The sequence below is a fragment of the Macrobrachium nipponense genome, chromosome 8, assembly GCF_015104395.2.
Source record: "Macrobrachium nipponense isolate FS-2020 chromosome 8, ASM1510439v2, whole genome shotgun sequence".
Classification (NCBI taxonomy): domain Eukaryota; kingdom Metazoa; phylum Arthropoda; class Malacostraca; order Decapoda; family Palaemonidae; genus Macrobrachium; species Macrobrachium nipponense.
Window position 1 is genome coordinate 75,294,773 of NC_087203.1, and position 24,474 is coordinate 75,319,246.

Below are 24,474 nucleotides of genomic sequence, written 5' to 3' on the forward strand. Positions count from 1 at the left end.
GAGTTTAAGTCCAGCAGGAGCTCCAACTCTCGTCTCCACACAGCTTTAAAGAGAGTTTTCCTTGTGTTCTTCTGTAGCATCTTATTTTATTATTACTTTTTGCAGTTGTGAAACGCAAAAGTCACGGCATTTCAGTTAGCTTGTTTGTTGTTTATTGCATAGGTTTTGCAATAACTTGGCTGCACTGTTTTATAATAATTAATAATAATGGTAATGTAATAAAGAGATGTATTGCTATATATATATATATATTATATATATATATATATATATATATATATATTGATAACAATGAATGTTGATACGATATATCTTAGTATTTGGTAATATGTCACGGAAATGCCTCAGTAATGTTACTTTTATGCTTCCATGACGCCTAGTATAATATCGCTCTTAAGGATGACGTCATAAGCGTTGAAACGATGGAAGTAGATCTGGCAACAAACAGTGGTACCAGAGGTTGTATACCAATGCTTTTACTCTGCTCACATGGCAAAGACCGGCAGGCTATTGTTAATTGGTAACAATGTTTTTCCGTTGGACATTGTTCGACCGTGTGGACGCACCTTTAGGAGACCCTCGCATGTCGGGTCTGATTAAATGAACATAAGGTATCGAAGAAAAAGGAAGAAAAATGCCAGCTGGTGAATTGATATTTTTTAGGTGATTTGATTATAGTACACCAAACAAGTATCGGTCATCATTTTTCATGACCAAAAAACAATGTGCTGTGTCCAGTAGCTGCTTTGTCGTATCCGTTACATTGCCTTTCTTCTGGAATAATAATGTAGTATTACTAAACGAAGCATCTGCCATCGTCAGCGTATCACAATTGCTATGTAAGCGTAAATTACACCGGCTGTCGTTTTTCAAAGATGCAATTCTACCCAGGGGGCTTACCGAAGATAGTAAATTATACTTATTTAGATTTTTCCTGATCTAGCCATTAAATTGTTTTCGGTTGCTTTCAAAAGTCCTGGTATGAGTCGTTGATTTAATGTACTAGGGTTGAATTCACAAATTGTGTTCTCCAATAAACACCTTCATTGCTGCATTAAAATTCTTTTCAAACGTTGATTCTATGCCAGTGAGAATTTTTTTTTACAAAAAGAGCCCGAGATGTAAAGAAAATTGATTATATAAAGCGAGTATTTAAAGGAAGGTGCCCATCGAACGCAAAGAATGTTTCAGAGGAAGACGGAGGAATGGTTAGTTATATAGTATAAAGGAGATATATTAGAAAGTATATATATATATTATATATATATATATATATATATATATATATATACACATATACATATATATATATATATAATATATATATATATATATATATATACACATATACATATATATATATATATGTGTATATATATATATATATATATATATATATAATATATATATATATATATGTGTGTATAGTGTTATATATATATAGATACTATCTATATATATATATATATATATATATATTACTTTCTAATTATCCTACCTTTATACTATAGACTAACCATTCCTCCGTCTTCCTCTGAAACATTCTTTGCGTTCATGGCACCTTCCTTAAATACTCGCTTTATATAATCAATTTTCTTTACATTCTCGCTTTTGCTCTTTTTGTAAAAAGAAAATTCCACTGGCATAGACTCAACGTTTGAAAAGAATTTTAATGCAGCAATGAAGGTGTTTATTGGAGAACACAATTTGTGAATTCAACCCTAGTACATTAAATCAACGACTCATACCAGGACTTTTGAAAGCAACCGAAAACAATTTAATGGCTAGATCAGGAAAAATCTAAATAAGTATAATTTACTATCTTCGGTAAGCCCCCTGGGTAGAATTGCATCTTTGAAAAACGACAGCCGGTGTAAGTTTACGCTTACATAGCAATTGTGATACGCTGACGATGGCAGATGTTTCGTTTAGTAACATTACATTATTATTCCAGAAGAAAGGCAATGTAACGGATACGACAAAGCAGCTAAAATGATGCACCACGTTTAGTTGCCTGTTGACCGATACTTGTTTGGTGTACTATCAAATCAAACCTACCAAATATATCAATTCACCAGCTGGCATTTTTCTTCCTTTTTCTTCGATACCTTATGTTCATTTAATCAGACCCGACATGCGAGGGTCTCCTAAAGGTGCGTCCACACGGTCGAACAATGTCCAACGGAAAACATTGTTACCAAGATATATATATATATATATATATATATATATATATATATATATATATATCTATATATATATATATATATTTATGCGCATGCACGTAAGTGTTTGTGTATTTGTGGCCACGTTTAGGTGTCATAATTGGCAAAACAGTTGGGTAAAAAATATTTGAACATTACATTTTCCAAACAGTAAGATTTAGATACACTAACCCAGTAATTAGAGGATTAACCCGACCGATAAATATGAATGGCATTCTATTAATAAACATCAGATTAATATCACAAAGGCACTTTTTATGTACCTGATATACGCATAGATATTTTCATATGATAATTACTGGGGAAACTTACTGAGCCGTGTTGTAATTCCAATGGTCGTCTGCGTTCTGAAATGCACGAGCATTTTAGGCATCCATTTCTTTCCTTTCTTTTTCTGGTGGGGGGAGAGGGATGGCATTCAAGGTAGGGAGGATTGTCTTTGGAAGTGGAGGCCGATGGGAATGGCACCCAAGTGCCCATATCTAGAACTGAGTAGAAAAGGCCCTTGGGGTGGGGCCGCTTGGTTAGTGCTGACAGTGCACCTTATGTAATACGCTATAAGGCTGTTTGCAGCGTCCCCTCTACCCCTGGCTGCTTTCACATTTTAGCCTTCTACCTTACCTCCATTCCCTCTTTTTTCCTTCAGTCTTGCTGTCCAACACCTCTAACATCAGCCATGGGATCTCCCAGGTCCACCTTCGGGGCGTTGTATTTCATTTCCTGAATTTTCTGGATCTCTTTATCTTTCATAAATAAGTCAATCAATATACAGGAGGAAACGAAAATTGGAAATTGAAAGAATAAAAAAAGATGGGGATTAACTAGTAGGGAGCGATAGACCTGTCTCTGGAAGAGTTACAAGGAGTTACAAGGATTAGGATATCTCAAAGACGTATTAGTCATGTGCTCATTTATCTCTGGGAGCAGGTTTTACTGTTCATTTACAGTGTTCTAATGATCTTGTCTAGCTTTCTTTTAAACTTCCACACTGTTGCTGTGTACAACTTCTGGTGGTAGTTTATTCCATGTGTCACATATCTTGTGTGTAAAGAAGTTCCCATAATAAGATGTGTTATATCTATTCAGTTCTAGTTTCCATCCATTATTTCTTGTCAGGTTTTCGTTTAATGTGAAGAGTAAATATACGTGAAGAAGAGGTGGTCTGTAGGACACACGACATTACGGAAAATGTCTCACATCTGTGAGATAAGTCATTTTTGCTTAAAGGAGCACAGGTGTAATTGTCCATAAAAGCTCACCGATTTCATTCTTACATGTATATGTAGAAATACCCGTATATCCGTAGCTAAATATTGTTTTCTCTATGTACCTTCGTGTCTCCCTCTCTCTCTCTGTTGGTGCGTAGGAGAAATTGCTAGTCAACGACGAACTGGCCCGAGAAAAAAAAAACGAAAAAAAAAACGAAAAAAAAAAAAAAAAAACTGATATTAATTCAGTTCACGGATTTCTAAAGTCCAGCCAAGCTTTAGCGCTAATTAAATCTGTCTTCGCAAATAGTCCCTGAAGGCTCTGATGTGTAACTTCTTGCGGGGAAAGAAAAATCTAGGATCACCGGAGAAGGACAAAAGAAGTGAAGTCTTTATTTGTATGTCTCTTTTGTTACGAAGCTGACTTGAGATTCTGAGTAAAAGACTGTTTTTATTCTGTGTTCTATCTCACTAAAACGATCTGTAGTTGTTTCGTCTTATGTTTCCTAATTTTTGGGGAACGGTAATGTATGCATAAGACGCCACAGAATGAGCTCAAAGTATTTTTCTTTAGATGAACGGAGAAATAGGCTGTGCGTCTCGTTTCTGTTTTCCATTGTTACCTTGATAACTCTTGGTGGATATGATTATTTATTTATCTGGCGTCGCTAAAGCTTTGGCCATGGATGCTTTACCAATGTAACATACAATCGAAGTAAGTGCACTCTGTTCATATCATTTAAGGAAATGTTATTTTTGAATATTGATTTTTAATCTCTTTCGAAACAAAAAGATGCATTATTTTTTGACAGTATTATCACCAAGTGGCTCTTGAACCAGAATAGAAATGTTTGTTGTAAGATTTAATAGCGATTTATATATATATATATATATATATATATATATATTATATATATATATATATATTATATATATATATATATATATATATATATATATATATATATATATATATATGGGGCAATCTATGAATGCGTCTGTAACATTCCTTCTTATCGCAACATGCGTGGGCATCAGCACAAGAATTGCTCTCCTGCCCCAAATCAAGAAGAACGCATAATGTTCACTCAGGCTTTGACCAAAGTGTGTGTGTGTGCGCGCGCGCGCATGCGTGCGTGCGGGAGGTGGAGTCTTGAATTTTCATCCTTTGTTATCAAGATTAAAAAGGAAGCCAACCCAGCTATTTAAGGCCTAAAGAACTACACTGTAAATTTCCCATTTTCATGTTAGATTCATACGAATGATCGAATCTGATAATACAAACCCAAATACAAATAAATTCGTGTGCGTCTTTTACTAATGTTATTCCGTCGATTCTTACGCAAACAGAACTAAAATGGGAAATACCGCCAACAATAATAGTGAATTCTGGAAATTCTGCAAATGCCAGCAGCCTTCACAATAGAATAAACAATTTCCATGGAACGATAATAATATCCGAAGGTCGTTTATCACTTCTCTCAAAAAAAAATATGCAAACGTAATTTCCAGATATTTTCGTTTTTTGCATCATGCAAATCAAAATCAGTTTTATTAAACATATTTCATGAATTAACTTCGACAGTTTTGCATTTTCATTTGATTTAGCAATCATATTTTTTGATAAAATATTTTTCCATTATCAAAACAGTTTTTTTTTTCCGGAATGCATGATATCACTTACCGTCTAGTTCACTTAGCTGTTGGATTCAAAGTAATTAATTTCGATGCCCGATTGGATGAGAACGAATGAAGAGGACGAACAAAAAAAAAGGCAAAAATAAAGTTTGACTGGAGAGAAATCTTACGACACCAAGAAAGAAAAGAAAAGTTATAGAAAGTCTTCCAAGGGGGCATTAGTTTTAATTGATTATAAAGATTTCCCGTTTCTCCTGGAACCGGTAGTTAAGAACTACCATTGGTTCAATTATTCTTCGGGAGTGGTTTCTTGTGTGGCTGATTTCCTCCTAATGAATGGTGAGAGAGAGAGAGAGAGAGAGAGAGAGAGAGAGAGAGAGAGAGAGAGAGAGTGGGTTGTGGAGTGCAGAGGCCACACTAGAAAGAAAATAAATTTTAAAGGAGAGAGAGAGAGAGAGAGAGAGAGAGAGAGAGAGAGAGAGAGAGAGAGGTAAAAAATCAGACATTTTCAACTTTCATGAACATAAAATCAATTGACTGACGACCCGCCATCTTAACATCTAGTCCGAATTCTGATACAATCAAGGGCGTCTGAATACAGCAAACCTCCACCAAGGCAGAGAAATTCACCCTGACAAACCACCCCCCCCCCCCAAAAAAAAAAAAAAAAAAAAAATCCCATATCCACATCCGGACCTCTCTTTAAAAGCTAATCAAATGTTCCCGATCAAGAAGTTCACCTTGTTGGGACTTTCGTATACTTCCACAGTCAGCTTCACAAACAAACAAACGAACCGGACCAAATTAACAAACTGACAACTTAAAAAAGTATTTTATGATATCTGCGATTCTTGGTTCTGGTGCCGATGCAATAACTCTGTCCTGGATATATAGATTCAGAAATATGAAAAGTATTTTTCATAAATATTACCTATTTATCGTCATCATTGTTATCTCGTATAATGAAAACGAGAGACGTACAAAATACATGCCACGGTATGGTTTCGTGAATAGCAAGGTTAGTTGAATAATGATAATAATAATGTAATAATAATAATGTCTAATTTTTTAGAGAGAAGGGGTAATCTTTAAGTCGTATTTTGCCAAATAACATTTTATTGGTTGTGGAGTGCAGAGGCCACAATAGCAAAGAAAATAAAATTATAATAGAAAGAGTGTGTGTATTTAATAATAATAATGATAATGATAAATTTTATTTTCAACTCAAGTCCATAGACCTGGAATATACAAAGTATAGACAATAACATACATAATCTAGATACAAGAGATAAAATGATAAATAAATTATTAATTGCCAAAATGAAAGATTAATCACAATAATGGTAATAACCGTAATAATATTGAGAATATTAAAAAGATACATTAGAAATTATGATAATTAGTAAACAGATTGTATATAATTAAATTCATTAACGGTATGATATATAGATTTTATTAGATAGACAGATAGAGTCTAATTTAAACAATAAAAAAGGGAATATTTAATAAATCTGATGGGATGGAACCTACCATGTCTAACGCCAAACGTGTTGCGTTTTTTTCCGTTTATTAATTTATATTGTACATTTCTTTTGTTCTAATTCAATTTATGTGTTTGTTTATTTCTTTATCTTACGATTGTTTCTTAAACGATTTGTTATCAAAATCAACAAGGAAACCAACCCATCCATTTAAGGCCTATAGAACTGCACGGTAAATTTCCCATTTTCAATGTTAGGTTCATACGAATGATCGAATCTGATAATACAAACCCAAATACAAATAAATTCGTGTGCGTCTTTTACTAATGTTATTCCGTCGATTCTTACGCAAACAGAACTAAAATGGGAAATACCGCCAACAACAGTAGTGAATTCTGGAAATTCTGCAAATGCCAGCAGCCTTCACAATAGAATAAACAATTTCCATGGGACGATAATGATATCTCAAAACGGGGAATTTAGAAAATTCTTGTATTCCTTCCATCAGTGGCTCTCATCACTGATGCTTTTCCAAGGCCACAGAAGTCTGTCACAAGTTTTAGTAATAAATGGGTTTTCTGCCTGGCCCCGCCCTCTTTTTTCCCTTATTGCCAGTTGCAGGGAATGCAACCAAGTTGATTGGTCATCTAGAATGGAATGGAATATAATATAAAATTTAGGCGAAAGGGCATGTGCTGGGACCTTTGAGGTCATTCAGCGCTGAAAGGGAAACTGAGAATGAAAAGATTTTCAAAGTGCAACAGGAGGAAAACTCCGAAGTTCCATTAAACAATTGTTATGAGGAGGTGGAAAGTAAGATGAAATGAAAGAAAGGGAATATGAATGGAGGTACAGTAAAATGATTGAAAGGGGTTGCAGCTAGTGGCCGAAGGGACGCTGTAGAGAACCATAATTAATGCCTAATGTGCACGCGATGGAGGTTTCGCTGTCGGCATTACCCTCCTACGGGGGATGGATCTTCTAGACTCGGAACTGGCTTTCCTTACCATCAGAAGCCACTGTGCTATGGACCAACATCGAAGCATTATTTTTTCATTGCCTTGCTCGCTAAGAGAATGAGTAGCCCAGGGCGTGGATGGTCAAAATGATAACTAAGTAGATTCACATCAAGCGTGCAGCTGATGTCCAGGCCAGTCCCTTACGACGCTCCTGTTTGACTGTTGATAAGCCAATCACACGGCTGGAAACTCTGTCTCTCGAGAGAGTTCACATGTATGTTCCACCTCTCCTGAGGGATACTTTTGAAAGACGTATCCCTTAGGAGAGGCGGAAAATACATCCTGCCTATGTGAACTCTCGAGAGAGACTGGGAGTTTCCAGCCCGGTGATTGGCTTATCAACAGCCAATCAGGAGCGTCGTAAGGGACTGGCCTAGACATCAGCTGCACGCTTGATGTGAATCTACTATAGTACCCTCTTTGGGAGTACCACTTCTCTCTCTCTCTCTCTCTCTCCTGAAACTAGCTTTAATATTTCCAAATATAACACCCATAGTTTTCCACAACTTTTTAATTGCCTAGGTAGTACGACCGCAACCGTACCTCTACCGATCAGATTTATATATATTGCATCGCAGTTTGAAATTCCAACGAGAACAATACTTTACGGGCTGCTGTTTGAGATCACGCGTGAAATAGTCGTAGACTTTTCCATCAAAGTTTTGCTAGCGTTCCTAACTTATGAGTTATATGTGTGTGTATGTATATATGTATATATATATATATATATATATATATATATATATATATATATATATATACATATATATATATATATATGTATGTATGTATACATGTGCGTGTGTGTGTGTGTGTTTATATATATATATATATATATATATATATATATATATAATATATTATATATATTCATAACATATACATATATATATATATATATATATATATATATATATATATGTATGGTACTATATAATACATATAATATATATATATATATATATATATATTATATATATATATAATGTAAGTGCTACTATATAATATATGGAATGTTATTCCATATATAAAAACTAAAACTATGATTAATTAAAACCAGTGACCCAAGAGGACGACCAGTTTGCTTGTAGGAATGTGATCAGACCAGATATGATAAAGTAGGCTAAGATGACGTGTTGTAATCAGTCAGTGTCTAGTTGCCGTCATCTGTGGTCATTCATTTGTTTTGCAAACGGTTGTCCAAGCTTCCTGCTTGAGACAACCACAGTGACCTATAACTCAAACGGCCTACGTGACTAGTCATCTGTGTGTATGTTCGTATGTTCGAGCTACAGTCTGCTCACGTTATGATTTGTAAACCAGATTGTAAGTCAGAATTCAATCAGCCATCATCATTAGAAGACCTGTCCAATTTTATCTGATCTTCATCATGTAGTCTCAGAGAATAGAGATATTTTTGTACTCTGTGTTTTCAACTAGAAACCTCACATCAGAAAGAAGAAATTATCATCATGAGTTAGAAACATCTCCGTCGTCATAACCAAAGAAGATACTGACTTCGTAAATTATCATCGAAATCCAAGACACTCCAATGAGTATGGAAAGTCATAACCAATCAACCTTAGCGTTAAATTATTGCAGGTCTAAATAACCTCACAGGGCGCCTTATTATACAAAGGCATCACCCCTATATATATATATATATATATATATATATATATATATATATATATATATATATATATATATATATATGTGTGTGTGTGTAGTGTGTGTGTGTGTATGTATAAAGATCAGTATATATATGTATGTATGTATATATTATATTATATATATATACATCAACCAACGCTTTAGAGGATTAAAGAGGATTATCAGTGGGAGTGACCTAAAATGGCCTAACTGTGTATGGATCTCTTGATATAAATACCGCCTTTTCTGTAACTTTTCTCATTTATTGCTTACGAGCAGAGAGAGACAGCAGTCTTGAAATATAGTACTTTCTATTTTTTGCCGTTTTTATGGGCCCCTTATATTAGATGGAATTCTTTTGTAGCAGAACATTTTTACCAGTTGTTACGACCTTATTTACGGCCGTAATTTCAAGGGTTCTTGTCTCCACTCAGAATTTGCGGTCAGTAAAAAATTTAACACAGCAACTTAGCAACAAAACAAACACCTCAACAAAAGTTACAATATTTATTTACACAAGAAAAAGGTAATGGTTGGCAAAAATAATAATAAAAATTAATGTGTGAAACAAGGGAAAACCAACCTTAAGATCTTTAAAAGATCACCTAAAACTAAGTTAAACCCTAAACCAAGAAATAGGAAATTTTAAACATCATAACTTTGGGAAGGTACCTTACAAATAACTGGCCACATAAAACTAACCTAGGAAACTAAGTTAGGCAGAAGGAAGCAAGAGAAAATAAATGGGGAAACTTAATATTATTCCTACCTAACACATACAAACTAGCTTACACTCAAAACTTAACTTAGTAACTAGAACATATGTTGTTAAGAATAATTATAATAATTTAGAGACCTTAAGTTAATAAACAAAATACGAAAATAATCTTACAAATTTAAAATAAGGAATAAATACGGGAGGCTTAGTGGAACATCTCATCAGGCCATACAAGGTCCAGTAGACCGTACTGCATACAGGGGCGTGCAAATCTACAGGTACACAGCGATCCACGATCGTCTTGAATAGCTATAATAACTAACCATACCTGTAGATAGCCGCCCTACTTGTCTCCACGAGTTCCAAGAACTCACTGACGCTGATGAATGGATCAAACTGCTCCAGCTGCAATGCCTGTAGGCAACCCAAAGTACCTCAGGGACTGAGGGTGGTAGCCTCCTAGAATCAGGGACGTCTAAGGATCTCGCACGCCACAAATTGCACCGTTCTATGATGATACGGGCCAACTCGTTCGAAATCCTTTCGACCAACGAGGGAAGGGGAGTGACTGGCGAATACCGCGGGTGACCAAACACCAGCGACCACACACAGGGCAGCGAAGGATTAGATAAGCCGTGATCCAAAATATAATCTCCTTACAAAAACGGAAGAAGTGATCATAAATTCAGAGGTAAAGCGTCAGTCTGTGAGGAGGAACTCGAACTAAATCTGTCACGATCAAGCCTTCCACTCGAGTCAACACAGCTCATAGGAGAGAAAAACAACGATCGTTAATAAGGCACTTCAGTAGTTCACTAATACCGGGGGAGAAGGTGGTAAACAAAACTCCTAAGAAAAACAAAGCAAAACTGCAAAGTCATATGACTTTCTTACAGAGTTCATCAAACTAAGAAACGATACTACTAAAAAATGATCATTTCAAGCCCTGCGATGCATAGGTTTTCTTAAATATCTTTTTAAATATCAACTGTATCTTCCTGAAAATTTGGCACAACATGTTTTACACCTTCCGCTAATATATGACAATATAATTAAGTACCCTGAATTAATATTTAAGGCACTTTACTTAGAAAATTTTCAATTTCCTCATTATTAGTTGTAAATATACGAACACCTGTCGTTGGCTTAGCCAAAGAGTTAGGAAAGAAGCCCCGCCCACTCCTCTCTTTCTTACTCTGTCTGATACTTATGAATGGAATAGTGTACTACCATATGTTTTTTTTTTTTACGTTTTAAAATGTACACGAAGTACCATTTATTACTGATTACTTTTCATAAAGCCATTTGTATGTTTTTATTTATCATGTACCCTTCTTATCTATTTCCATGAGAATGGTGTGGTTGTGGCAACTTTAAATTATTATTGGAGATATAAATATGGAAGGAAAAAACAAATCATAGTTTTTTTTAAAGTAAGATCACTATATACATTATTTTATTATGTATATCCAATAAAGTATGTACAATATATACAGAAATTTTACAGATTGTGAAGTAAATTTTTGCAGTAACCATGAAAACAGCATAGACATACAAAATAATAAATTGGTGGATAAATATATCAAAACTTATTAATTACAGGACTATATATACACACTTATAAGGATATTTCAGCTCACTACCCATCACTGTCTAAAAACAGATCGTCCTCGTCATCACTGGCGACGTTGAAAACGATTGGATCTATGCAATCCCGAACATTGTCAGTAAGCCAGTATTCGCTCTCGAAAGCTTGACTTCGTTGGATAGCTCCTTCCCACACCTGTTTAGTGACGGCAGGCCTTGCTTCCTCCAATCTGGCCTTTATGTCTGCCCTGGTGAAATGCCGTAACGATGAATGTACATATAGCTTCATATGCGGCCATATCTGCTCGATAGCATTGAGTTCAGGAGGGGCGGGTGGAAGCCGGACGACAATATAAACACACCTGAACAGCTTGTAACTAACGCCTCTCTAATTTTCAGCTGTTATATTTTCCAATATATATATACTCTAAGTAAACCAAGAGGTCAAAATAATCTCCCAAAATAATGAAACACAAATAAACTTTATTGCATAAACTAATTAAAACAATAATCCATAAAGTAATTTAAAAATGTAAAACACTATACGTCATAATCGAAGTACGGTACACTTTCATTCATATTTTGTAAACAGGGAGAGAAAGTCTCAGTCAAATGCAAAGAAAATTAATAAAGTGCTATTATTAATAATTTTAGATACTTAGTTATATTGCCATACATTAGCGGAAGGTCTAAAACATGTTGGGCCAACATTTCAAGAAGATACAGTTGATATTTAAAAAGATATCTAAGAAAACCTATGCACCGCAGGCCTTGAAATGGTCTGTCAATAAACTTAAACTAAAATAAGATCAAAAGGTTGGACAATTTATAATTAACAAATTATAATGAAATCTAATATCAGTCATATATATTATATATATATATATATATATATATATATATATATATATATATATATATATATATATGAGTATATGTGTTCGTTTACTGAGCACTTTTAACTGAACAATTATAACAATACAGACATTTCCATGTAGGGTCGTGTGTGTAATGGGCAAAGAACACCATCTCAAAAATCATTGCTCAGAAATTTGCAACAGACCTTAGGAGTCTCGTGGGACTGGCAACAGGTTACGACGAGCCCAGAGAAACCAAAAGAGGCTTTGAGTGAATGCAAAGCATAATAAAAAAAAAAATTCACAAGACGAGATAACAGCTTCATTAACTTAGTTAACGGTTACGTGATTAAGGAGAAGCAAGGTCTCTAAAGACCTTGAGGAGAAGTTCGGGCTCACAGCGAAATGGGACCCGATATAAAAAGAAAAGAAAAAAAACGGGAATGAGACAATAAAGATAAACTGCGTCAATCCATTGACGTCATAGGTCTCATTTTTTCAGGTTAACATTGAATTTGTCTTGATTACGTGGATATAATTTCTCTCTCTCGCTCTCTCTTTCTATGTTCACACACACGCACATATATATAATAAATAAATATGTATATATTATGTGTGTGTGTATAAATATAATGTTATCTATTATATATATATATAATATATATATATATATATATATATATATATATATATATATATATATATATATATAATAAAATGAGCCCATACAAACGCCAAAATTTAGAGAGAAAATACTATATTTCAGAGACAGGTAATGAACATCTCAAAGGGCGCATGGGATTCAGATTTCATTGATAAAGTTTTCATTCAACCAACGCTTAAGAGGATTAAAGGAGGATTATCAGTGGGAGTGACCTAAATTGGTTTACCTGTGGATTGATCTTTTGGTATAAATACCAAATTTTCTGTAAATTTCCTCATTCATTTCTACCTGAAGAGGGAGCAGCAGTCTCTGAAATATAGTATTTTCTCTCTATATTTTGGCGTTTTAATGGGCTCCTTATATATATATATATATATATATATATATATAATATATATATATATATATATATATATATATATATATAAAACACATAAATAAGCCATGTTACATTGTGATATACTCCATGCGTAAATTGGCACAAGCCAAGCATGATAAAATTCAAAAGATTGAGGCCATTTGAAGCTTTCAAGAAACACAAGCATCTAAGACGAAGACTTTGATGCCAGCGAAGCGGAGTCATTACTGGCAGCCCGGCCCTAACGCTATTCAAATGCTAATATTTCCAAAGGTACTAAAGATAAAAGAAAAATTCTTTCAGCAGATAAAACATGACGTATTTAGATTTTATCTCATATAAGATATATTTTTAACAGTAATGAAATCACATTTAAATGATATTTTGATTATTGAATTATAATTTTCTCAATATTGATTATTTCAACGCCAAATTCAATAGTTTTCTCGAATACTAGGCTTAGGTAAACTATGTCTTCTCACCTCCACTATAAAGTATCATTTCGCATTGCATCATTTGTCATATTATTAGCAGTTTGATGTAGGAAGACTGTTTGAAATGCAATTCACGATAACGTTTATATAGCAGAGAATTAACAGTTATCTAGTTAACCCTTTGATGACTTTAACTTGAAGCTTCGCGAGTTATCGCCTTTAGGACACCCTACTAGTATATTTAGCGGAGATGACAAAAGAACATCAGTCACTCACTCGAAAACATTAATAACATTGTAGCATTTTTAATGCGGCTGTGTCAGCAACTCAAATACATAAATAACACAACTGGGTCAGTGATACCGATTATTAGTAACTTGGATGAATCGATACGTTTGATACTTAAATTATTCAGTCGCATCAGTTATTCAGATATATCAGTATCACTGCTGCATAAATACATTTGATGCATCAGTAACATGGAAGTATCATCAACACTGAAGCATTAATAGCAGGGATGCATCACCGATGAGGAAACATTAGTACGGTGAAGGATTAGTAGCAGAGAAGCATCACAAATAAGGACGCATTCATAAGATTGAAGCATTAGTAACAGAGAATCATCCCTAATAAGGAAGCATCAAAAAGACTGAAGCATTAGTAACAGAGAATCGTCACTAATAAGGATGCATCAATAAGATTGAAGCATTAGTAACAGAGAATCGTCACTAATAAGGAAGCATCAATAAGATTGAAGCATTAGTAACAGAGAATCGTCACTAATAAGGAAGCATCAATAAGATTGAAGATTAGTAACAGAGAATCATCACTAATAAGGAGGCATCAGTAAGAATGAAAGATTAGTAACAGAGAAGCATCACTAATAAGGAAGCATCAATAAGACGGAAGCATTAGTAACAGCTATGCATCACTAAGGCTGAAGCATCAGTAAGAGGGATGCATCCTCAACGAGGAGACATCAGTAAGAATGAAGCATTTGTAACAGCGATACATCACTAACTAATAAGTATCAAAACACTGAAGCATCAATAACAGTGAAGCATTAATATCACTGATGAACCAGTCACGTGGAAGCGTCATTAACTAATAAGCATCAGAACACTGAAGTATCTGTAACAGTGAAGCATTAATATCTCTGATGAATCAATGACACTTAAGCATCAGTAACAAGGAAGCATTAAGAACACTGACGCATCACTAACAGGGAATTATCAGTTACAATGATGCATCAATATCTCTAAAGTTTGAATAACTTGGAAGCATCACTAAGACTGGGGCACTAATATTTCTGATGTTTAAATAACCAGAAAGCGCCAGTAACATAGAAGCAGTGCTAACAAGGAAGCACTAATAACATTAAAGCATCAATAACACAGGCATAACTGTCGCTCATGTTTTCGCAGATTTATAGATCAGCTTTCTAAAGCTGCTAAAGGGATTATTAAAAGAAAATGGATAACGCATTTTTGCGGATCATCCCCGGATTGCAATTTGAGGCAGCTCAAAACAAGTAATGTATCATAAAAGCGACTTCAGTCGGCTAAAACATTCTAAATCTTTCAATCCGAGAGAGAACAAACACTTTAATTAATCTCGAAAAGGATTTCATCCTCGAATCATTAGAATTAATTGAATAAACCAACACAATCTTTATGAAGGAATATTTCCAACTTCCGGGAATCGTTACCAATAATTTCGTCGTATTTCTCGCTGTTTTGATGAAAATATGAACGAAGAGAGATGGCCAGCCATTATTCATTATAAGTGTATACTTTCCGGCTCATCTCCTTATTCTACAATACAGACCAGACTCATGATTAAAGTTTTAAGCTACACTTACATTCAACTGTTCGACTCTTTTGGGAACTTATGCTAGTGCAGGCTCCTACCCCAAAGAGCACTTTCTTTAGTTTTCATAGCTTCTTATGTATATTGTAATTGGTATATGATTTAATGTATATATATATATATATATATATATATATATATATATATATATATATATATATATATTAGTATTATATGGTAGCTGATAATTTGATTCTAATTTAACCCTGGGTAATCTGACTCCCGGTAAAATTCACTCTAGGTAATTTCAATCCCGATATTAGAAAAGTGCAGAATTCATCAAAAACCTATTATCAGTCCAAAACATGGCATTAATATTTGTAATATAAACAAGTACCTGTGAATATGCGAAAAGGAAAACAAATATCATGAAAGTCATCAGTAATGTTTTATTGCTTTGTACTAAAAAAACAATTAAAAGGAAAGCATAACAGGCAAAATTAAGAAATAGTAAAAAAGGGACAATAAACAACAACGCATAAATGTAATCATAGGCTAAGAAAAGCCGTAAAGTTTTGTAATAAAAATGGTAAAATAAAGAATAAAGCTTAAAACTATTACTAAACGCTCCAATAATGGTGAAGGTTGTGAGCTATTGCTCGTAGAAAAATATCTTTTTCTGGACCATATTGCCCGATGATACTTTATATCTTTATACTTTCTTTTGCTTTCGCAGATTTCGCCTCGATCAAATTGAATCTTTTTTTCAGTTGTGCCAAGTGTTTTTCCCTTCTCATCGCTGTAATTAATTTCCATAGATTCGTATGTGTGCAAGTTACAGAACTTTGTAGTGCATTGTGATATGGTTATTAGTGCGAGGCATATCCGTCTCAGTTCTTCAGCGGACATTCCAACTAGCAATGGGAAACAAAGGAGAAGTTCTTCCCTGTCTAATTCCTGGGCCTCTCACGCATCCTATGTACGATATTTCAAAATAAGACAAGTTCTTGTCGAGGATCGTCATCGTCTACAAGCTCTTCGAATCCATCAATCACATCAACGAGAGGGAGAAAATCCCGCGCCGAAAAACATCTGACTTTGATGCTAAATTCATTATAATGATGGTATTTTTCTTTAAAGCCAAATTCACATACTTTTTTGTTCACATTTTGAGATAGATGAAAAAGACAACACGAGATGGAAGCACCAAGATACATAAAAAGCTATTAATGTGTACTTTTTCAAGAGATTCTTGATTCTTGTTCGGTAGCAATGCAAACAATCGCGGACCACCACATGAGTCCACTTGAATATGAATCATGTAAAACTGATAAAATATAGTTGAGAAGCACTTGACAAGTTCCAACACCTGGCCAGTGTTTTACATTCAAGAAGTCATCAAGCCCTCTATCGGTTGAAAACACAAGTAATCTGTCCACATCATTTTCACCACTGTCAGACTGCAGGGAAAGTTCGCCACTCTCAAGGAACTTGTATTCATCGGGAATATTGTAACTAAATCGACTTTGAGGGATTGGAGAAGCATTTACTTTTGCGTGACGCCAGTTCATTATATTCCGAATTACACACGAAGAGGAGGGCATGTGTGTCGTTTCATTTTCATCATATATGTAATTCATGTCATCCACAAGTTTCTTCCTTACACGACTACTGTTTAAAGCGTGAAGGATAATAATAATAATAATAATAATAATAATAAGCTTTATTCCAATATTTACATTGGCTATTACAATAAATACAAATTACATTGTAGTTTACATTTAAAAATTAGATATTTACATGTGCCTTCATAAAAATTTACATCATTATAAAACATAAAAACATAGATTTACTTTATACAACTTTAAGAACAATAAAGAATTTGTGACATATATAGGTACATCATAAAAGTAATTAAAACACTGAAAATTTTGCATATAAAATATGAATCTTTTTATAATAGTACTTGAGGCTCAATAACATTCTTACCTTGATAAAATATTTGCTATAAAAGTTACAGCATATCTCTCTATAATATTAAAATTATCTTTAGCATAATTATAACATTTCGATTTCAAAATTGCTTATGAAATACAGGTACTTATAAAACTAGAGTTATGAACATTTATCTTAAAATAGGAATATGTATATTTTCTTTTTAAGTAACGAATGAGGCAGGGAGATGCGGATGGATGACCGGAATACCAACCACTGAAAAGATACTTTCAGTTAACTATATTACTGTATAGATAAACAACTAAGCAGGGAATAAAAGTCGCTGAAATGATACTTTAGAATAACTATATTACTTTGTAAACAAACAAGTGAATGATTAAAAGAATTATAACGCTTGGGAGTCAAAATATCCTGGATGAAATATTCTGGCAGTGAAATTTACTAGAACATATATATATATATATATATAATATATATATATATATATATATATATATATATATATATATATATATGTATATATGTGCATATATATATCTACAGTATATATATAATGCATGTGTGTGTACTATGTATATATATGTATGTATGTATGTAAATATAACACTGGAAACATAAAAATTAAAGACAAGGTTCCAAGCGCTTACATGTATTACAAATCTTAGGGATACATTGTAAGAGAATTTGAGACAAAAAAGGAAACCTCACAAAACTAAGATTAGCGTTATTAATAAGTAGATCACCATTGCTGTATAAACCGCAGTAGTTTGAAAAAAAAATTAAAATTAATCATATATATATATATATATATATATATATATATATATATATATATATATATATATATATATATATACTTACAAATATTTTACCACTCAAAATGCCGTTAGCGAAACGAACAATATGCTTCAAGGTGATGTACTTCCCTACAATTTTGTTTCGTGTTTAAGGAGACCAGAACTATGATTTAGAAGTATGAATATTAAAATGTTTAATAACGGCAGGTTCACTAGTATTTCTTTTAAAAGAGAGACACTCTCATGTAAGCGTTTCATGAAAAAGAATAGCTTCATCAGCGTGATATAATTATTATTAAATTTCCCAGAAGAGGGCCTTCTTACAAACAACCATCATTAAGGAAAATAGTCTGTCTGCCGATAAGTTTATACTGCAGTTTTTCGATCTCACAGATTAGATTTTTAGTTACAGCTGGTAAATTATCTACAGGCTGGTCAAAGTTAATTTATTTTCCTTATATGAACTGAAACGTAAAAGTTTCGGTAGTTCTTGCTATCAATTACGAAAGGCAAACGACACCAAGGGTACACGCATGGTGAGTGAATACTAGCAAGAGGGCCTGCAGAGTTTCCATGAATATCCTGATTGGTTGGCTCTCCTACTGACTGAAAGCTGGTTGAATCATCTGGGCGAATTTGGCTGACCGCCGAAAGCACTGATTGGTTGGCGCCAGGTCCTGTGAGTCGTGCTTGCTGGGCGCTCTGCTTGACGGCCTTTTCTATTTCCCAATGAAACGTCCGTTGCAATGCCTAGGATGTCGTAGGGACATACATGGCGTTCCATTCTTTCCAGGGATTTGGCAGCTGAAATTAAAAATTCTTCAGGTTCCTCCTCGTCTAGCCTTTCACAGTGGAAAATAGCCTCGTTGTACCTGCCAATTATCTATCTATCGAAGTGCCGTGTCTTGGACGTTGGCGGTCATTTGCCTCCACCTCTCTCGATCTCTAGCCGCTTGTTTTAGTTGATTTACAGTGCAATCTCCATCCAAGTCTCCCACAAAGCTGTTCAGGTATTTTACTCTTTGTCTACCTCTCCCTCCCCTCTATCCTTCCAATAAGGCACAAATGCTCTATCTTCTCACTTATTATATGCCCAACAAAATTCATTTGTCTCTTCCCTATTACTCTTACAAGGGCCCTCTCTGTTCCAATTCTTGCTAACACCTCCTCATTTGCCACTATCTGTCCATGATATTCTCATTATTTTTCTATAAAACCACATCTCCGTTGCATTCAACTTGGCTTTCAATTCCCTGGTGATTGTCCAGCTCTCTGATCCATACATGAGAGTGGACCACACATACGTTTTCAGAGCTCTTGTTCTTGTTTGAGTTCAAATTTTGTTATTTGTTAAAAGATTCTTTATATTTTTAAGAGTTTTTAGCTATCAATTACCAAGAGAGAATCCCAAAATCTACCTACTTTCCACCTGATCATCTTCGATATCTAGCACAGTCAGTTAACATTCACAAGGCTTCTTCCTGCCGTTTAAGCTTATAGAAAATGTTCCCTTTAATTCTGGCCAAGTCGGTTCACACCTACGGGAAATTCTCCAGACAACATCGAAATTAGAGTCCTCTGTCATCAAAGGAATAGAATCTTATATCATCCGCTGCTCCAGAAACAGTTTGTTTCCATTTATTGCCCTTGGGTGAGTTGGACATCTGACTAGAACCTGAGTCAAAAGCTTTTCAGCTTTATCAAACAAAGAATTATAGGCACAGAGTAAAGTAGACTCCACTAGTAAATCACAGTGCACTTGATACTCAACAGATAAATTATCCAGTATTTCTTGGGCTTCCTCCGTTATTTCCTGTGCCATGAGACATCTTTTCCCCTTGACACGACACTTCAACAAATCTACGGATCAAGTTGGCGTTATGCCAGCTCTGGTTCTTGCTCACGGAGCAGCCTATAAGTACCAATCAATGATTTTTACGGGAAACTGGTCATGAGTAGGATAATTACAAATAATGCTATGAAAGTGGAAATATGGTACATAAAATTAAAAATTGAACAGATGATTACAAACCCCTTTAAACCCTCAGGTGTCCCTCATGAGGAAACAAAGAGTGATAGAAGTCTTGGCGAGTCATAGGTAGTTAGTAAGAAGAAAGTATTGCAAGAGACAAAGCGTCAATATGAGAAACACTACGGAGATTTCGTACCGTATTTAACTTACCCAGAATCGAAGTTGGGGTCAGTGGAGATTCTTTTCGCCATAACTGAAGCAAAGTGGATAACTGTGTGGTGTCAGAATATTTAATGGCACTTGGCCTCTGTATGCTCCTCAAAGGAAGACTGTAGAATGTGAGGGTATAATTTGTTTATATCCCCATTCAAAGCAAAGCGATACATGGAAAGAGGTAACAGCTTACGTGAACCATAGAGCGATAGTTGAAGGATTCATTCATTAGACGTTAGGCGGTAGGCGTTAGTGGGAGAAAGAGTGTAACTGCCAGTCAAAGTGATCAACAACTATCGTGTTGCCGCTCGCCGAGAAAATCGCCAGAGCTATAAGTGCCATACCGTTGTTGAGCGTTGTCGGCGAAAACTCTTAAAGAATCATGAGTTGCAAATATAAGAAAAAACTTGCCCTGTTATATCGCCATGGCCCCTGGATATTTGAACGTACGCCCTTAGTTCATGGCGAGCTATTTGTAGTTTCAATCTATCCTTTGCCAGTCCAGAAAGGAACTTAATTTTACTGTCGTTTCATGCTTTTTGGACATGCTTGCCACTACAAAGCCTGAAATTCAAATGCGTGAGAAGTGTCCAAATAAGGTTAAGAAATCAAGAAGTTTTGAGATAATTGTGGTTATCACAAAACTGCACGTAAAAGTTGTATACGTAGAAAGCTACAACCAAGGAGAAAATTAAAGACCAGGTGCCAGTTGATTTCGTCTATATTACGTACACTTCTTCGGGTTAAGAAATGAAGTAAAGAGAAGCCATTCACAAGCAGAACATCATTACTGTACATAAACAATTACTTAAAAAAAAACTCTTTTGTCCTTGCCCAATAGTAAGCATGATTCAGTTCAAATTCAAATTCAAAAAGTTTATTGATACATATCAAATGGAGTGTACGCTGCTACACCCACCACTAAAATAAAAAAAAGATTTCAGGCAAAAAAAAAAATTGTAATGAAAAGCAAATATTTTACATGAGAAAAATTTTAACCCAATCTATGCAAAAGCAAAGGCCAAACTAATTGTAAACATGATATTGTGCTATTAGTCAAATAAACAGTCGCTAAAAAGTGTCATTAGACTTCCCTACAATCTTATACACAAGTTTACTGTCTTTCTTAAAGAAACTGGAACAAGATTCATAGATTAATTAATGAAATGTTTAATGAAAGCGGATTCAGTCATTCATATAACAATATATTAAAAGATTTTAGGTTAATATAAAATTATGTCCTTCAGCATTGACTTTAATGTAATACGCAAAATGATCAGTAGTATTTTACTTCAAAAAATTGCATCCATAGACTGCTAAACACTGGGACACGGGATTGCTCATAGTCATTCAAGTCTTTTGAAGGTTATAGTTTCCGTAAAATAAATAAATAAATAGATAAACGAATAAATATATAAATAAAATAAAATGTCTAACGCATAATTTTATAATTTCTAAAATTTGTAAGGAGCTAAAGGTAAAATGGGCTTTGTTAATTGTCAACTGGGACTTTGGTAAATAAAAAAAAAAGCTACAGAAACACTTTAGATTTTAAAGTCATAATTCATGCAAGCGTTACATTTTTTTCCAACCTTCAGAACTGATTATTGGGAAGACAGGATAATTAGTCTTGTCAATTTTAAATGAGGTCTTAGTATATGATGAAGTTGGTTGCACATTGTGAAGAAAACTGCTTGATTCGAGCAAAATGCCTTTACGATTAATTTTATTTTTTAGTAAAACTATTAACAATACGTAGGGGATTTAATTTTAATCAGAAATAAGTTACAATGACGAAAGGTCATGCATTTTTCTTATACATTCATCCATTATTATTAGAACTCGAGATTAATCAGCCTTCTTATAATACTTAATCAAACATCTAGTAGCAGTACTTGTATGGGTTTTGACACGGCACCATAAACAACACCTTTAGAAATATTAAGCTCAACACTAGACAGCTACTATTAGTCCAGTGGGAAATCACTAAACCTTGTTTTGTCACATGACAGATGTTTTATGTTTTTTCTGGTAGATTCGAACCTACTAGCGATATAAAAACCGGGCGCAATACTTGCACCCTTGGGGGAAAATTTTTATTGCGGAAATTCAAAATGGCGGCTGGTGGCTATCAGAAAACCTAAATTTAACTATACTCGTGCTTCTAACTGATATAGAAGCTTGAATTTGGCAGCAAAATGTATGTTTTGGTAGACAAGGAATACAATCGTGGAATCCAAATGATCATATTTTCATTATTTTCAGACTATTATAATTAACGAAGCTAGATATCACAAATCTTTGTCAAGTTTAAAGTCAATATTTCTCAATCTCATATGAGGTCAAAGATACATAACATTATATTATACAACTGTTCATATATCAAATTCAATAAAATACAATACGGTACTATGAATATAAAGGGATAATTTTACAATTTTATGTCTAGTCATTATCGGACGAACCCACCTCAACTCTGCCTGTATCACCATCATCACCTTCGACATATTCATCATAATTGTCTTCCCTGGAAGCAGAAATTGGGTGAGGATGCATGCAGTGGAACAACAGTGTAATGATGTGTAAACATATTTAATCACATTTAGTACTGATAGAGGAATAGGTGATACGTCTGATGGCAAGGCGGTTGGTTCCAGTTTGTTTGTGTCAGTGTTTATGTGCCACAAGCCATAATGCACAGGATTAAGTACAGGTGGATCAGCTTCAAAGGCACATCTCCAAATCTTGCAGGTGGGCTCTATACACATGCTGTTCAAAAGCTTCTTTAGTAGGAGGCAGTACCCTTAGATTTGGAGTAGAATTGAGCTTGTGATTGGCCATCTAGTTTCTCCAAACTATGTATTGAAGAGATGTTATATGGGATTTATTTTGAAATCCGTAACATGATGCTATGGTTGCTATGCATTGAGACTTGACCTCTACAACTGTTTCTTTCCCAATTCCCCACAAACAAGACTGTCACGTCCTGTAAGCGCATAAGCAGCTAAAATATTGTCTAAGATATTTATTGTTGTGCTTCTCAACTGTGCCCTTTATGTCAGCACATTTTCTTCCTGAACTTGAACCAGTCGTAACCACAATGCATGTGAGTTATGTTTTGTAGTAATGAAGTAGCAAAACAAACACATCACTGTCACCAGCAATGACACATATACTGTGTTTACCAGAACTAGCCCGATGAATGACCTGATGGATGATGACCACATCTGCTTCCTCGTGTGTTGAATGAAGATCAGTTCTCTTCCTTATACATTACAGATCTCTGTTGGAGTTGGTTCAGGTACTGAACCTACCTTCAGTCTTCTGCTTTGATGTAATAGGTCATTCATCTCTCAAAAATATTCACAGATAGGATGGATTAACTGAAGCTTCTTCTCTGTAACAGTGAGACAAACCTTTTGAGATGGGAGTGTTGTTACCATGGTCAGCTTATGTTGGCGGCTTACATTGTTTCTAGCTCGTGATGTCTAAGTAGTTTCCTTGATGTCGTTAGCATAGTATTTATTAAAGATTAAATGTGTATCGACATTCTGAAGGTGAGTACATAATGTACCCTACAATAATTTTTATACAGTCAAGAACAAGTCCATGGAAAGGCCAGTGGACTATCCACAGAACAGCACATCCATCCAGAACTATTGCATCTGGAGGAACAGATTTATGATTTGTGAGCTTAACTTGAAGTTTTGTCTTCAATGTAGATTTAGATTTTGTGAGGCACATCTTCCCAGATTCATTAAACACTGATGTTGGAACACTGGGAAGTTCATGTCCCAGAGCATCCTCCATATCAATGTTTCGAACTTTCTGTAAACATAATACCCTGGAGTAGATCACTGATGTGTCATATACTTTAACATCAAC